The following is a 15,992-nucleotide window of genomic DNA, read 5'->3' as shown; positions in this document are numbered from 1 at the left end:
GTCTGGGCAGCGGGGATCCACACCCGGAGCCTGGATCGAGACAGAAAAGAGCCCGTCTACAGCATTCTCAGAACCGAGGCTGGGGTCTGCCGAGCTTCGGGTGAGGAGCCGGGAACTGCCTGCGTCCCAGCTGGTTCTGAGCCGTGATATCGTGGAAAGTAAGCAGCGGGTCCATGGTCCGGTCGATCCCCTGCGAAACCGGGCCCCTCAGATCGGCGTGGTTGACGAGACCTCGCGCCTGGTCGTGAGCCAGCTCATTGGGGTTGTACAAAACGAAATGTACAAAACCAAATTACAGAAATTTGTGGTGAAATTATCAAATAAAGCTTATATGCAAATATAAATGCTGCAGTCTTCTTCTCAGTACTTGCTGACAAAACGACGAATATTACTGGAATCGAACAGCTTACTGTTTGTGCAAGGTACCTAAACAAGGATGCCAACGATATCGAAGGAGTGTTTTTAGGTTTGAGAACCGGAATAGATGCCCTCTCTCATTGCGACGGCAGGTTCTATGTAAATGTGTACCAACTGCTGCATATTCTAGTCACCCTTCCAGTGACCACTTCCAGCGCATATAGAGTGAGAGATTCAACTTTTATTAGTGCCGGCAATTCACGAGGGCGGACGCAGCCTCCCTCCGCCTAGCAAACGGCTGAGATCCCCTGGGTCTCAGCGGCTGGCTCGGCTAGCTGGACGGCCCAGACCTGGTCTTGTTGGTCTGAGCTGAGCAGCAGGGTCTCAAACTGCTGCCGGTTTTGAATTTTGCGGCCCTCAAAAGGATCCGCCTTCGAGCATGACCATAGAATATGTGAAAGATCCGCCCTACTTTTGCATAATTTGCATTGATCGTTGTATTGCCCTGGATAGAATCTGCTGAAGGCCACCGGGTTTGGATACGTGTTTGTTTGCAGGAGGCCCCAGGCCACCGCCTGTTTCCTGGTTAGCGCGGGATGAGCTCCTAGGTACCGGGCCCTTCCCAGCCGATAGTAATCGGTTATTTCTTTGTAGCTGACCATGCGGTCTCCTCTCGTTCCCGGCTGGACCAGCTCACTTGCTCGGCGAGTAAGTCCTCGAGCTACGTTGTGAGCCGCCTCGTTGCCGGGGAGAGAGGAGTGCGCGGGTGCCCAAATAATGTGGATCGTCCTATGATGACAGTCGCGGTTATTGTGCGCCTCTGGCGAGAATTTTGAGCGTCTCTGGCGAGATGCGTCCTTTCGCGAAATTATGAACTGGAATTTTTGAGTCGCTTAAGATAATTTTCGTCTTCGTAGAGGCCACCGCTAATGCTATGGCGGCTTCCTCCGCGACTTCGGCGTTGTCCATTCTCACAGTGCCGCTCGCGAAGGGTTGTCCGCCCGCGTTTACCGCTACTACGGACATCCCTTTGCGTTCTCTGTATTCCGCGACGGCTACGTAGGCCACGCCCTCTACGTCATGGCATTTGCGCTCAATGTGGCGCGCCCTTGCCTCTCGTCGCTTTTTGTGGTGCTCCGGGTGCATGTTCTTGGGCAGTGGAGTCTTCAATTCCCTCCTCGTCTCTAGTGGAAAGCTTAGTTTAGTGCCGTGTTGCGTTTCATATAGAATTTTGAGTTTTTGTAGAAGGTGTCGCCCCGTTGGGTTTTGTGTGAGTCTTTCGCATTGGGCGGTAGTGTGCGCCTCGATTTGTTCGTCTAGCGTGTTGTGTAGCCCCAACACTAAGAGTTTGTCGTTGGGTGTTGTGACTGGGACGCCAATTGCCTGTTTGAAAGCTGGTCTGATGATGCATTCCATCTTGTTTTTTTTTTTTCTGCCACACCAAATGTTAGGTACGGTGCCACATAGACGACGCGGCTTATGCGAAGGCCTGCACTAAATGAATTAGGCTGACGTCCACCATGTCGTAGTGTCTATTGGCAATCCGTTTGATTAGCCTTAGTGTTTGCTGTGCGCTGTTCTCTAGCGCCTTGATGATACTGAGGTTTCTGCCTTCTGCATGCAACCGGAGTCCTAGGACTTTTATTTGGTCTGCGATAGGTATCGGGCCCCCGTTCACCTTGATGTTAACGTTCGGTGTTTCTCCGTATTGTTTCCTGGCCATAGGGTGCACCAGCAGGAGTTCGGACTTTTGAGAGAAGCAAGTGAGCCCCTTCTCTGACGCGTAGCGTTCGACCGCCTCCGTGGACTGTTGGAGGGTTTCCTCGATTTGGCGTTCGCTGCCGCCTGTCACCCACGTTATGTCGTCGGCGTACAGGCTGTGGATCTTGCTGAGGATTTTTGGCAGGCCAATCATGGCCAGGTTGAAGAGAAAGGGGGACAATACCGAGTCTTGCGGCGTTCCCATACTACTCAGTTCTATTAAAGAGAAACTGAGACATCCACCCAAATGTAGCAATTCGCTACTATGGAAACCCAACCGGGTTCCTCGAAAGAAAGCCTCGTAGTTGAAGAAAAAATTCGTCCTGGTCCGGGACTCGAACCCGGGACCACCGCCTTTCCGGGGCAGCCGCTCTACCATCTGAGCTAACCAGGCGGCTAGCAGATGGCAGGGCGAAGTCGAATTTGTCGACAACTCGAAGCAAAGGCAAGTGTATGGTGTGGTGTATGGTGTGCAAAGGTGTTGGGGCTGAACTATTACACCATACTCAGTTCTATGTCATCCGACTTGATTTTTCCTATCGTGATTTGAGCTGTGCGGTTCAAGAGGAAGTCCCTGACTTAGGTGTAGGCCTTGCGACCTACCCCCAGGTCCAGGAGGTTCCCTAGGACCGCTTTGTACGTAATATTATCGAAGGCCTTGGTGAAGTCCAGCCCTAAGGTGGCTTTCAGTCCCGTTACTCTGCCCCGCGCGTCGAGGATTTGATGTTTTATTTGGAGCAGGAAATCCTGCGTGGACAGTTTCGTCCCGAACCCGATCATTGTGAGCGGATACAGAACTCTGTCCTCCATGTAGTTGCTTAATCTAGTGAGAATGACGTGCTCCATCAGATTCCCCACGCACGAGCTTAGAGAGATGGGCCTGAGGTTCTCAATCAGTAATTTCTTCCCGGTTTTGGGGATAATCCCCACGTGCGCAGTTTTCCACTGCGGCCGTGTTGCTCCCTGTTCCCAGCACGCGTTCATGTACAGTCGGGCGCGATATGAAGGTGATCGCGCGAGCGTCGACCAAGAGCGAGAACAGCGCCAAGGCCCAGAATTCAGTTTTGAGGAGAGGGAAGTACTAGGCATGTCTCCCTCACTCTTTTTGCTGTTCCTTAAGCAGCGGTCACTCCCGCCCGAGGAAAGTGCTTTTTCAGTGATTTTTTTTCTTTACTGGCTTCAAGCAAAGGCGGGGACGGAGGCGGGGACCATTTTCTTGCGAAATGAGATTCGGGGTCGCATCAGCATCGCAGCAGTTATACTCTTCAGCGTAAACCCTTTACGAAATTTCATTGGTTGTAGAAATTCGTGAAATGACGCAATGCCTATTTTTTGTAAAACATCGCACATCAAATAAATGAAGCGAAGCCAAGGATCGCCTTTAGTAGAACTTTCCCACCAACGTTGTTATCATCCTGAAAGATAAGAGCCCACCAAGTTATGATTGATCGCAACAACTGGGAAGGTAAAAATAGAGAGAAAGAGCGGTGAGTTCGCCATGGGGGTGATTGTCGCAGCATGGAACAGCTAACGAAGGAGAGAAGAGCGTGAAATCTTGATTTTTATATTTCCTAAACGTGCCGCTAGGGCCCTGGTACGCTTGGCCGGTCGACGCTCGCGCGATCACCTTCATATCGCGCCCGACTGTACTTTGTTATTGCCGCGATGGATTCGTCATTTAGGTTTCGGAAAATCTTTTTCGTGATGTCATCCGGTCCCAGTGCCGACTTTGTGCGTAGCCTGAGTATTACGGCCGTCACCTCAGCCTCCGTGATCTCCTCGTCCAATGCGGGGTTTTCCCTGCCCGTGTACGCATTCTGTGGTTCTCGCGTAATGCGTCCTATGTATCTGTTCTGTATGTCGCGAATGAGTTGGTCGTCGGTTCCCGCGTAAGTGTGGGTGATCTTGTTGAGGTTCTGTCTCTGTGTCGTTTTGCTGCCCTCGGGGTCTAAGAGACATCGGAGGAAGTTCCACGTTTTGCCCAGCCCGAGCTGGCCCTCCATGTAGACTCCCATTGCTGTCGGTCCAAGCGGTTCGCGTGATCTTCAATCTCTCTGTCTAAACGCGCTTATTCGCCGCCACGGGGTCCTATTCAGCCTATGGCGCCTCTGTAGGCGCGCCTCCCACAGGTGGAGGAGTTTGCTGTCGGCTGCTTCGAGCCCTGCTTCCTCGGGAATTTCACGAGTAGCCTGCTTTAGCGCCTTGTGTACCTGTTGTGTCCATTTATCAATGTTCGTAAAACTTTTTGCGCAATCGATGTCTGCCATTGTTTTGTTGTTTTCTTGTGCCTGTCTGAATATATCCCAATCCACCATCGTCAATTTCCTACCCTTCTTTTTTTTCTGGGTCCCGTGTGTATTGTTGTGGCTATAATGAAGCGGTCACTGCCCAAATCGTCTTGTGTGTTTTCCCACTTGGGGCGCTGTGTATTCTTTGTGAACGTGAGGTCCAACGCAGAGAGAATATTTTTAACATGAGATTACTAAAAAATACTTGCGCTCTACAATGTCTGAGGAACGTATGGTTAGGCTGGCGCTTCTATACACCCACAGAGACGTCGGCGTCAACGTGTCCGAAGTCATTGACCACTTCGCTAAACTTCCCCGCCGAGTGAAGTTTGTCCTTTTTAGCGAAGCAGCAAAAATCAATGCAAGTAAAAATCTCTGTTCCTTCAGGTCCATAAACTCGTAATTATAAAAAAGTATGAATGTTCATTAGCTTTTACAACCTCAGAAATTTTCGCCGTTTATTCTAATAGTTGGTATCATGATCAAAATTATCACGCGAATACGAAAATTACTAGGACATCAATAACCAATTTTGACCGACCTTGCTGATTGAAAGCCCGGCCCACGCGGCGTTTCCCAACAAACACGCTCGAATATTGGGTAGTTTAACTTGCCACATCACCTGTGGCTTTCGTTTGGCATTTTCTTTCCTTTTTAGCTACCTGCTTTTACTTCTTTTTTGAACCGAAACAATACCCTTCTCTAATTTAGGATGCAGAATATCTGTGGCCGCTTTGCAGGCAGTTAAAATGCACATTTTCATACTTATTTAGGCATTATTGCGCTATTATTTTACTCATACGTTGTGGTCGCGACCGTCGCATGGCCCAAATACATATCACCATTTCTGCGATCATGGTTTTGTTCATGCCTCGATCGGCTGTCTTTCTTTGCGTAAAGTAGTATGTGTGACTGCGCAACATGTTTATTTATCTTGTTTGGCGCATTATATACAGTGACGTTTGCTTAAATACGTAGATTTATTGGAGACTTATAAGTATATTTAAATATCTTGTTTCGAGGTGTTGTATATACAAGCAGTGAACTTTGTTTGCAGTGGCACTTTTTTGCACTTTATCAAGTGGTATCTTCGCATTTGTATATTCCATTCTATATTCGCATTTCTAATGCATATTTTGCGGAACTCCTGCTTTTTATATGTACTAACTGTTGCGAGTATAACTCGACAATACACGACCGGTAACAGCTGCTCCTGCGCAAATTATTGCAACGAATTGGTACGAATGACAGCGTCATTGAGGTTTTTCACTGGCCGTTGCATATGTACAAAAATGTAAACAGGGTTCCTGAAGGACAAAGATTCATCAAAATATTTGTCCTCAACTTGCTCATCTCATGGCCTTTACGTTTTTCATATCTGCTGCATGCGCTCCTTTGTTGGTTTCGAACTGACATAGTTCTAAAGTTCGTGTGATATTTTCGTTACTTATTAAATAGAAAAAAAAGAACGCGGTAAAATTTGTATAAGTTATTTCTGCCACAATTTCTGGGAGATACGAACATATTCTTTTATGAAAAAATACATATTGCACTTGACAGTGCAATAATTCGTTTGCAGCATCTAATATGCAATGCAGTTATTATTCATGTATTTGATCCCTCGAAAAATTCTATCAGGAGGAGGCCGCGCTGCAACGTGAGCCCCACCGCCGAGCAACATAGCTTGCTACGCCACTGATTAGCATTATTCACATTCACCTACTGCATTGTGTAGCACTTAATCTCCACTATAAACCAAATTCAGCAAACAAAAATCAAGCAGTCATGATTCTCACAATTACACATATTCGGCACTTCTCAACTACTTTTCAATTACCAAGTATTAGTTATTAAATTGCATACATTCAATCTTGCCATCATCGTGTATGAGTCGCTTAATGACCTTATGCCGCAGGTGCGCTTGTTCGAAATAACCCGACTCAATATCATAATTTGTTTTGTGTTAGGTTATAAGGAGGACTCCTCGGAGTTTTCTGGTTTGGGACCACCTTCTGTATCTTAATTTATACATTATACCTCAGCAACTCGATAAAACATGATTTTAATTATCTTATTACGCATTGCACAACTTCAAACGATGCTGTATAGCCAGTGATCTCAGCTCCGGTGTCCGGTCTTGTTTGACAACATTTAACCACATTTATTATTTTTGTTGTTCGTGCAAGAGTTGCGAATTATTATTTTCATTGAGTTTTTAAATTTATGGCGTGTGTTACTTCAGACTAGGCGTAGTGAAGCGAAGTAAGCTCTCCGCCTGGTCCTCCCAGCCGAGCCTAACTAGCCGCGTAGCCTCCCTCAGGGAGACCTACCGTGCTGTGACGGACGGGCATAGTAGCCGAGGGGCGCTTCCCAAGGCAGCAATGGTGAGAGGGCCCGTTCTCCCTCCTAAGTGCCAGGTTAAGCCCAAGGCCACGTGCTTCCTAATGGCGACGCGCGCCCCTTGACCCCTTCATCTCGCAAACAGTGCCCCCCCCCCCCCCGCCCGGATCCTGTTTTCTCCTTCGCCCGCAGCGACACACAACACTTTCTTCCGCCAGCGCCGAGACGGCCACCGGTCAGGTTCAAGGACGCTGTCAGCCGGAAGCCAGGGAGAAACCCGCGCGCCGCCTTGAGCGCACGTGCGCGGCGGGGATTTCCGAGCTGCCGATTGGCGCGCCACTCCGCGGGGCTCGAGGTGCGCGCGATTCCGGTTGCTGTGCAACGAAAGCGAAATGGCGACTGCGACGTGAGGCAGTCAGGCGTGTGTGCTGCCTGCGTGCGCCGCTAATCTGCGTACCGCCGCCCGTGTACGGATACCCGCTGTCGTGCATCTCGCCGTGCGCGCCGCCTAGACGGATTTCGCTCATCCAACAAGTGGCGCTCTCCTCGGTAAGTGCATGCCAAGCCGCATATCGGCTCCATTCGTAACGCCTCATGCCAGCTCCGACACTTTGCCACATAGCTGCAACGCTCAGTTCGCTAGACATACTACTTAGACACGCTGTGATCTACAAGTTGATATCGTTGCAGAAAGTTCAAACGCGATTTGACAGCAATAATACATGTACGCGGCTTCGCTAGCTTTTCTTTTAGCCTCTGCTAACGAAATGGAACATCTGGATCCGTATTAGCTGGATGGAGAATTTAATGAAACGAACGTTGACTGCACTCATCGACGCAGTTGAATCTCGGTCATTTAAAATTTCCAGGTGCTTAGCGGATTCAGGTCACCCATCTAATCAGCAGAAATGAAAAATATGTTCCAGACTCTGGTGACATCGCGAGAGCTGTGTGTAGCAGGTGCAATAGCCGCATGTTGTTTTGTGGAAACACTTGTGCTTTGTGACGGTTCCAGGCATACATTAGAATACACACATCGGAATCTATCAGTTCCGATGTGAAATGTATTAGGAACGAAGTTTACTTAGAAAGGTGCGGGGCGTGCCAGAGAAGCTGCACAGTAGCTAACCTGAAAATCACCATGGTGACACTGTCATCGTGTTCGCGCTCTGTTTTCCTCTCGCTTGCTGCACGGTGCTAAGCCAAGCGGTGGATTTGCGTGAGCAGGCAGGAATGTGTTCGCGCTCGGCCGTGAGCGCGATCGTTTCGCCGACGTCTCCGTGACTTTGGGCGGATAGCCTTCATTCGAAGGCGACCCTAACTGGGTGAGCCGACGGCGCTGCTTTTCTCTGGCCTCAAGCCAGCCACAAAGCAGCTGCCGCCGCATGACTGCGTCACGACTCCGCTTTAAATGGTCGCCTTGTGGCGAGGGCGTTAGCAGATCGTTTTAAAGTGGCCAAACGTTTCTTTGCATTTTTCGCGTTCACGCTGCGTGGAAATATCCCAGTTCTCAGTGTGCTGAGAAAACGTTGTTTCGAGCGACAGTTTAGTCTGACATCGCCACAATTATTTTGCTGCTTGAGCAAAGGCACTGCAGCAACGAATTTTTGGTGGCAGGACAGTAAAGCCCAAACCACATGAGAGCGATTTTGTGCGCGACGGCGATGAACGACGAAATGGGCCGTCGCGCAAACAGATCGCTCGTACTTGTCGCTGCATCGCTCGGTTCTGGAAATCTAGGGCGCTATAACGTAAAATGATTCCAAACTGTTTTGATTCCAATTTCTGCAATCAGCCTCCACGATTGGTGAAAACATTTTCGGGCCATTCCCAACTTCACCTGTCTGTCACGCGACGTTACGAAAACCGCGATTGCTCTCCATCTGATATAACGTGAATATGCATGATAAACAGCACAAACAAAAAATAATCATTCCTGATTCGACCTCTTTTAACCATTAGCCCTCTGCTATTGGTCCAGTGTTTTCTGGCTACGCCCACTTCGCCTGTCGGTCACGCGACCTAACAAAACCGCGAAAACACACCACGTCAAAGTGATGTGTACGCGAAAAAAATGCATTAATATGCCGAACAAAACTGAAAATTTTTCTGAATAGCCACAGACTGCCCCGTTCCGAAAGGAATAGAAGATGGCTGCCCGCCGATCGCTCAGGCCCTCGCTACTCGCACCTGCCGGTGAGCATGTATTTATTTGCGCATGATAAACCTTTTTGCGTGGCAGTAAGACGTTATCGAGCCCCTTCAGCATGCATACGACATCGCTCTGCCAACTCTTCCTTGCTGAGGATCCATTTTACGGGCATTCTTATCCTTGCGTTGCACGCCGCCGCGATTTTCGACCACCCACCGCAAGCTAAGTATGGCGAAGCGGACCCATCGGAGAAGCCGGCCCCACCCTCTGCATGCGGTTATCTATTTTCACTGGGCTGGCTCGGCCCCATCGAAACCATCTCCACTAGAGCGTGCTCCTCGCCTCTTGTCAGCCAATTAGATAAAAATAACCGCCGAGTGTAGACAATGTTATTGGTTTTGAAAGCGAACGAAGGTGACCTCCTATAAACGAGGAGAGTGTTTGATTGGGTTGTTCAGACAACGCTGCGGGTCACCGCCTGTTGCTTGCGTCGGTGGTTACGTAAATTTGACGTCAGGAGTTTGGAATCAAAACAGTTTGGAATAGTTTTACGTTATAGCGCCCCTAGAATTCGTCGCTCGGAGGTGCTATGAGCGACAATAGCGCGAAGCCGGAACAGGATGTACATCAGTCAAGTACTATCGATTGTCGCACTGGAACGAGCAAACGACTTAATTTGATACGTGCAAGGATAAGAACCTAGTGCAAGACATTCAGAAATATTTACGTCGCTATTTGCAGTAACACACATCAACTTAAATTAATAAACCACACGTCATGCCCGTTTCGCTCGTATTTCTTGCCTTCATACCGGCAACACCGGGGAGACATCGCTCAATGTCGTCGCTCGCATGCGGTACGACTTGTACGCGACAGCCATCTCTATCGCGTCGCTTGTCATCGCTTGTCACGTGTCACCATGACGTCGCTCATGGTGACACTTGGAGAGTTATTCGAGGCAACATGTGTCATTTGTTTGATATGTTGCTTCAATAGAAATGATAAAACCTAGAAACCGAAAGTCTGTGTGTCTTTGTTTTACTTAGTACCGTAGCAAGAGAGATGTACTTTCGTTTCGCGTGCTTGTTCTCATGTCGTGCAGTCGCGCGCGCAGACAACGAAACTATGTAATTTTCTACCTTGTTACATCGCGCGATCATGCTCGGTGAACCGCTTGCGTCTGTCTCAATGTTTGTGTAGCACTGACTTATACACCACGAAAATGCGGTGGAGCTGTCGTCGGAATTTATATTCGCATGGAAGGCACTCCGCCGCCCCCGTCGCGCCTACCACAGCAGCCACTGGGTTTCCATGTGTGAGATTTCATGATTTTACAACAAAGGAAACGCAGTATATCCACGAGCTGAGTTGCGTCGAAATACGCAAGAGGCTAAAGTTTTCGTAGGTTTCCTGTTGATGAAAACCGTCGCAAGGCCGCCGCAGTAAAAAGCGAAAGTTGCATTCTGATAGCAGATCATCCATTATGCGCAAAACATTTCGCAACCGTTAAGCTTCTCTTTTATTTTGAGTTGCGTGCATTAGCCAACCTACGTTCTCAGGGTCGTTATGAGCCTGTCATTATACAATTTCTTGCCGTACTGTGGGAAAGCTAGATTAGGCCGGATTAGCCTTGAATGTAGGTCGAGCGAGCAGATGGTCCATAAAGCACGTCACATTCAAATTTATTTTCATCTCATTGAAAGATGTGCAGTGCTTACCTTCCCGCGCAAACAAATGACTAAATACCCGATAGTCGTTAAAGAAACATCGATACCTTACGTAACACACCACAAGTTCCTTGGTGTAACCGTCGACCGTGAACTATCCTGTTCAAGACACGTCACTGCGCTCAAGTCAAAACTCAAGAGTTTTGTCCTTGTGCTTCGGGTGGTGGCAGGAGCAAGATGGTGCCCGTCAGTATCTTCTCTTCTCCAATTGTACCAAGCCCTGTTCGTAGGCTATATAAGATACAGCATGCCGGTGCTCTCGAACATGAGACCCAGCTGTGTGCGGACGTTAGAGAGCATACAAGCTCAAGGATTGCGCGCGTGCTTGGGCCTACCACGCTGCACCTCAACCAATGGAACCATCGCGGAAGCTCGGGCTTGTCCCATCAACTTATATACTCTGCGAACCTCTTAGACTGCACCTACGCTTGTTGACCCGACATAGGCAAAATCCCCTATCAGCACTCCCTGCCACACACCCAAACTGCAGTTTTTCAAGAACTATATTGCCTCATCAGAACATTCTGCCGTTTAGATTCTCTTCCTCATGCATTCCTAGAGCACCTCCGTGGGTCCTGCCTACACCGCTTGTTAAACTTCATATCCCTGGGATTACGAGGAAGTCCTGTGTTTCATCCATTGGCCTTAAGAAACTTACCCTATCTCACATTTTTACAGCATACAGTGGTACTTCACACGTGTATACCGATGGCTCTGTTACCCCATGTGTCTTCGCCGCAGCCTTTGTCATCCCGCAAATCTCCATCGCTCGACGGTTTAAATTAGACCACAAGTCCACTTCAGCTGCCGCAGAACTTGTTGCTATCCGCGAGGCAATACGATTCCTTGCTAGAGAGCCTTCTCGCATATGGACTTTTTTTTGCGACGCCAAACCTGCTCTTCAAGCCGTTGAGTGTGTTATGAGACAAAGCCCTTATTATATTTTAGCTCTAGAAATCGCAGAGCTTCTCGACATTGCGACCAAAAGCGGACACCACGTCACCTTTCAGTGGATACCTGCACACTGTGGCGTGATAGGAAATGAACAAGCAGATGCTGAAGCTAAAATAGCTGTAAATAATGCGCCAGAAGTAAGCTTCGTGTTCTCACGAACAGACACGAATGCCCTGCTTCGGTGCGTTATGCGGAACTCTACACTTGAGTACCGGACAAATCCTGATCGACGACACAGGCGACTGCACAAATGGGACCCAGAAATGAAGTTCCGCATGCCTCATAAACTGAAGAGGAGCATAACAAGTGTTACACCGGATTCGTCTTGGTGTTGCACTCACGAGATGGTATACACATATCATCGGCTGCAGCGACACTGGTCCCAACTGTGATCACTGCCCAGTGCCAGAAACACTTGAGCACATATTTTGCTCATGCCCAGCGTACGCGTGAGAACGGCAGAGCCTCATTTTTGCTATTCAACGAGTGACTAAAAGACCAATATCTGACGAGATTGTATTAGGTCCTTGACCTGACGCCAACAGCGCAGCTGTGGTCATCGAAGCGACTATAGCCTTCCTTCAAGCCACTGGACTCGATGCACAGCTCTAGTATGACCTCAACGGGATGGACATGCGCATACGCACCTCCTTTTCATATCATCAGTCATCGCTCTTTTTATCCCCCCCCCCCTTCCTCAGTGTAGAGTAGCAGGCCAGAGCAAACTAACGCTCAAGCCGACCTCTCTGCCTTTCTTCAAATAAACCTCTCTCTCTATTTTCATCTCAAAGTGGGAGCGGTCGCAACTACGACTTAGTAGTTCCTTACGACCTTAATAAAGTTTGTTGACTGACTGACTGACTGATCTCAAACAATTGAGCCACCTGCAGTGTAGATATCCTATCACAGGTTCAAAAAGCCAGCAGATCCCACGCCCTGGGGGAATCGATGTTACGCGAAGCAGCGTGCGGGGAGCCTACCAAGTTAACAAAACGACCATGAGGGCACCAAGACGTCGGCGGCTCTTTCATGACCTACATGACAGGCATGTCACAAGTCCTCAGGATAAAAAATTATAGGTTTTTGCGTGCCAAAACCACGAACTGATTATGAGGCACGCCGTAGTGGGGGGACTCCGGAAATTTGGACCACCTGGGGTTGTTTAACGTGCACCTAAATCTAAGTACACGGGTGTTTTCGCATTTCGCACCCATCGAAATGCGGCCGCCGTGGACGGCATTCGATCCCGCGACCTCGTGCTCCGCAGCCCAACACCATAGCCACTAAGCAACCACGGCGGGTCAGAGTCCTCAGGAGTCCCTTTAGCTACACCTAAGAGACCTTAAGGCGAAAGCCTTAGTCATGCTCATGACTATGGCTTCTACCATCAACCTTTAGCCTTTTCCTTCACTTACCACCGCATCCGAACCCATTCCATTGGTTTTTGAGTGTTACTTTTTTCGCTGAGTCATGGTCGTGACTATGACTTCTACCAGTATCCTTTAGTGTTTCCTTCACTTAGTACCCACGTCAGAACCCATTTCGTGGCTTTTGAGTGTTAATCTTTTTACGCTGAGTCATTGTCATTTATGCTGAGTCATGCTCATGACTATTTCTACCATCATCCTTTCGTGTTTCCTTCACTTAGTGCACACGGCCGAACCCATTCCAGTGGTTTTTGAGTGTTAATCTTTTTTCGCTGAGTCATTGTCATTTTTGCTGAGTCATGCTCATGACTATGACTTCTACCAGCATCCTTTATTGTTTCCTTCATTTTGTACCCACGTCCGAACCCATTTCAGTGTTTTTGAGTGTTAATCTTTTTCGCTGGGTCATTGTCATGACCTATCACTTATGTTCGTCATACACTCCTGTCATACTATGTCAATTTTGGTAGCTACCAAGTTAACGAAATGACCACGAAAACACAAAGACGTAGGCGGCTGTTTCATGACTACATGACACGCATATTATGACATTCATGCCATGACATATCATTTATGTTCGTCGTATACTCTTGTCATAGTTTTCCAATTTTGGTACACACCATGTTAACGAAACGACCATGAGAGCACAAAGACGTAGGCGGCTAGATAGATAGATAGATAGATAGATAGATAGATAGATACTGTCAAAGTAGCAAATGTTTGCCAAGACATGCTTCGCATTTAATAGGCAGGCAGCACGGTCACAGCTACGTTAATGACAGTGCGGATGTCATAAACGCGCCTAAACGTGTCAGTTAAATTTCGAGCGAGAAATAAAATGTCAAGTACGTGTTAGTACAGAGTTGGAGCGATCGGACGGCCGCGGCCAACAGCTCAGGCTGCGCGGGCCTACACAGCCGGCGTCACCGAGGCGACCGCTTGTACCGCCGCTCCTCACCTCCGCTCACACTCACTGGCACTCAATCACACTCAATGGCACGCACCTGCACTCACTCACTGGCATTCACTCACACTCACCTCCACTCATAGTCACTGGCACTCACTCATAATCACCTCCACTCACACTTACTTCCACTCACACTCACTGGCACTCACTTCCACTCACACTCACTGGCACTCACTTGCACTCACCTGTCACCTGCACTCACACACACTGGCACTCACTCGCACTCGCCTGCACTCACACTCACTGGCACTCACTCGCACTCACCTGCACTCACACTCACTGGCACTCACTCACACTCACCTCCAATCATACTCACTGGCACTCACTCACACTCACCTCCACTCACACTCACTTCCACTCACACTCACTGGCACTCACTCGCACTGGCACTCACTTCCACTCACACTCACTGGCACTCACTCGCACTCGCACTCACCTGCACTCACACTGACTGGCGCTCACTCGCACTCACCTGCACTCACACTCACTGGCACTCACACTCACTGGCACTCACTCACACTCGCACTCACTTCCACTCACACTCACTCGCACTCACACTCACTGGCACTCGCACTCACGCCTTTGAAATGAGTGCGAGTGGGTGTGAGTGAGCGCACTCATGAGTGAGTGCGCCGACCTATGCGCCGCTCACGGCGACGTAGAAATCGGCTGCAGCTTCTTTTATTATGGACACTTCAACTGGATTTCTGCCGTCGGCGTGGCCGTCGCCGTCGCCGTCGCCGTGAGGTTCCATATAGATAACAAGGGCGATAAAATCGTGGCCGCGCGCCGTATGCGCGAGCGGCGTATGCGCGCTATCACGGAGAGCGAATGCTCGGCACAAAGAAAACGTGACCGTCGCGCGAAAGACCGTGGAGGTATGGGAGGGAGAGAGGGAGGCGGGGCGGCGCTGTGCTCCGGCACCAAAGGCGTATCTTGTCACTCAATCTCCCACGCGAAAGCAACAAAGCGGGAAGAGGGGCGGAGGGGGGGGGGCAGCTTCTCCTCGGCCAACAACTTCGCCTTTGCGCTTTGCCCGGGGATGCCGGTCGTCCGCACCGTCTCTTATCTCCACACGGCTCTGACCTTTGTATGCGCTGTGCATTCGCCGCTCAGTTTCCGTTGAAGCGATAGACCGCGCGAACCTGCGCTTGCTGCCAGCGTTTTGACAGTCGTTGGCTGCGGTCATTCAGTGTGATCTATTCATATTTGCTTGTGCGCGCTGACACCACGATTGTTAATTCTGTTAGTAAGCCAATGTGTCCAAGTTTATGCAGCCGATAAAACTACTATCCCTACTCCGAATAGCTCTCTACTAATTTGCTATCGCAATCGATGCTTCGCTTTTCGGGCGAAACTGCAACATTTTTTTTAACATGAAATAGTTCTCAATTGAAAAAATATCTCGAATTTGCACGTGTTTCGTAAAGCAGCGCCCTGTACTCAACCACTGGTGCGATCGGGAGGAACGATCCGACGGCGTTTCGTCCCGCAGACGGAGACCCAAGCACCGGCCGTCTCAGCGAGGCGGCTCGGCTGGCTTGCTTCGTTTAGTGTACTATTCGCACCAGGGACACCAAGGAAATCAATTCACTTAAGCCCACGTTAATCGTGTTGTCAAAAAAATTTGTCGCGGTTTCACCCGAAAGGCGAAGCACCAATGGCGATAGCAAATTAGTAGAGAGCTATACGGAGTAAGGATAGTAGTTTTATCAGCTGTATAAACTTGGACATGAAGCAGCACCAGCAACGCACAGAACTGTTGTCGACGCCGTCGGCATTTTGCCCACGTTTGCACCGAACGCGCGTGGCGTTTTTATATAAATAGGCATTTGGTGCCGCAGCTAAACGGCGCCTCCCCTCCCTCTCTCCCGTCCCCCTACAGCCTTTCGCGCGACGGAAAAGGTTGCGTTTGCTGTCTATATATATGGAAAGAACGAAAGAGACGCTTAATTCTGCAGCCCTTGAGGGAGCACGGCGCCGAACGCGCGTTTGCTCTCCGACGTGCGTTCGCTCCCC

The 15,992-nt window shown here is 49.3% G+C and overlaps 1 protein-coding gene across 2 annotated transcripts in view; it reads left to right on the top strand.

The window, feature by feature from the left end:
- The first annotated feature begins 7,125 nt into the window (after positions 1-7,125).
- Positions 7,126-15,992, top strand: part of LOC119441293 (dual oxidase maturation factor 1) — a 181,541-nt gene continuing 172,674 nt past the window's right edge. For both annotated transcript variants that reach the window (XM_049661124.1, XM_037705916.2), the window contains exon 1: positions 7,126-7,295. The gene's annotated coding sequence lies outside the window, so the exon portion shown is untranslated. The remainder of the gene's footprint in view (positions 7,296-15,992) is intronic.

This window comes from Dermacentor silvarum, chromosome 2 (genome assembly GCF_013339745.2).
Source record: "Dermacentor silvarum isolate Dsil-2018 chromosome 2, BIME_Dsil_1.4, whole genome shotgun sequence".
Classification (NCBI taxonomy): domain Eukaryota; kingdom Metazoa; phylum Arthropoda; class Arachnida; order Ixodida; family Ixodidae; genus Dermacentor; species Dermacentor silvarum.
Note: the sequence above shows the minus strand (reverse complement) of the source record. Positions and strands in the feature narration are given on the sequence as shown.